Here is a 2,207-nt window from a genome sequence, read left to right as displayed (position 1 = left end):
TTTGATTTCAGCTTCTTATAGATTTTTGTTGTGGTATTTATGCATTGATCATTTAAACTCACTTATTAATATGAGGACAGCTAGAAAGAAAGGAAACAATGATGTGAGAGACTCGGGATGCAGAAACAAATTAACTATTAATGCTCCAGAAGGTTTGGACGAATGGTGTTCCCCAGTCTCACCAAAAACAGAGCATTCCTTATTTAAGAGGGTCTTCACTTAGCTCTTTTGATAAGGGCTAGCCAACTGAAAGACATCTTTGAACAAATGATAAAGAACATGGTTTCTCATGCATAAACAATATGGTATCCTGAAAGACAGTTGGGCTTGGAGCCAGACAGGTCTGGCTATGAATCCCAGCTCCTCTCCTTATTAGCTCTGTGGCCTTGCTTGAACAATTTAAATGTTCTTACCTTCAGTTTCATTATCTATAAATTGAGGCTGATACTAACTCTTCTTTATAAATTTGTAAATAGTTTTAAAGTTCCTAGAATTTAGTAGATACTCAGTAAGCCCCAAGATAAGAAATGATGATTAATCAAAAATGTAGACTATGACCAATGCCAAAGGATGTGTCAGAACATGGAGTTGCTGGGTCTTATAACTGGTAGCTTTTATTTAATATAGGACTATCTGAATAGTCTGTTTATGGTTTTATTGACCTGAAGGATTAAAAAACAAGAATAGACCTCAATTCTTCTCCCTCATCTCAGATAATATAAGAAACAGAAGAAGCAAACTTTTAGCCTCCAGTTGTTTTAATTTTTTTGTGTTACTAAACTTGCTTTCACAGGGAAAGATAAATCAGTTAATCCAATAAAAAGGAATCCACCATTACTAATGAGCAGGCCCTAGGAGGAGATATACCGATAAGAAGCTCCCACCTCTGCTGTAACAAGCACAGGAGAGAGCAGGGAAATACCTTGCTTTACATGACAGGAGTAGAAGAAAATATTCTAAGATTGAGCTCTGGTTCTGGATGGAGACCCTGCAGTGCACATTCTATTCTTACGTAGCTGTGAAACCCAACCCAACTCCTTGGCTTTCTGCTTTTGAGGAAGCATCTAAATGGGCCCACCTGGAGCCCTATTCCATGTTCCCAGGTGGGACTACCAAGCAAGTTACCCACATTCCCCACTTCCAGAGTGAGCTTTGCGAAGCAATCAGACAATTCTCCTAAACTCAGTGATTTGTACTGGGGTAGGCATGTCACCCTCAGGCCATGAGGAGTCGTTTTGGAGAGACTGATATGCAATTTGAAGAGAGATTTTTTTTTTTTTTTTCCTCAATCAGAGGAAAGAGAAAGAGAGTGGGGGAGAGAAAAAGATAGAGATTTCTGATGAGACCGTTTTAAAAAACCCAAGACTTTTCAGTTACATGAGTCAATAAATTCTTCTCTTGTGATTGAGCTGATTTGACTTGATCTATTAAGAGTCTCATTTCATTGGCCTGAGAGTTTGGGTGAGAAAAAACTGGAAACAACTGTGTCCTCCCACACCCCTTGATTCTGCCAGCTAACTCAGTGGTCTTCAGCAATGGTTTTCTGTTTTTAAGCATTTTAAGTAAATGGTCCAAGATGTTGTTATTGCTGCTGCTATTGTCATCCTTGTGTTAATATGAAACAATGAATGTCATAACTCTGCTTTTTATTTCACTAGTTTTGACCTGGCCCTAGAAGATACATACCTACAGGTGTATATATTCTCCTGATTCTACAGCCTGGGTGAGCTTTAGAGCATTCAGTCAGCTGGAAAGACCATAAACAAGACTGGCTTTCTGAGAAAGAGCCTGCCAGGAATGCTGCTACAAGCATATTGTGTGAGCAGCTGGCCTCAGCAGCAGTGAGAATCTACCAAAAAATAAATAAAATGGACAAATAGGTTTATAAGCAATATTTAGGGATCAAGGGGGTCCAGAGGGCATAGCATGTACATGTATCCACTGCCTTTAGGATGGGACCCTCAAGAGAGAAGCCTCAACCCATTCATCCAATGAAAGGGGGTCAGGGATTTACTGTAAAGCCCATCTACAACCTGAGTGGAACTTATCTTATTCTAAACTCAAAAGATGATTCACTCTGTAGTTGGACCTCCTCCACTAAACAGTCTATGCAACCTTTTTGGCTACCCGGCCAAGAGGCGGGCTTCCAGATTGCTTCTTTCCTCCTGCCTCCACCTCCTTTATTCTTGAACCTGTTCCAATCAGAA

Source organism: Phocoena phocoena, chromosome 3 (assembly GCF_963924675.1).
Source record: "Phocoena phocoena chromosome 3, mPhoPho1.1, whole genome shotgun sequence".
Lineage (NCBI taxonomy): Eukaryota > Metazoa > Chordata > Mammalia > Artiodactyla > Phocoenidae > Phocoena > Phocoena phocoena.
Note: the sequence above shows the minus strand (reverse complement) of the source record.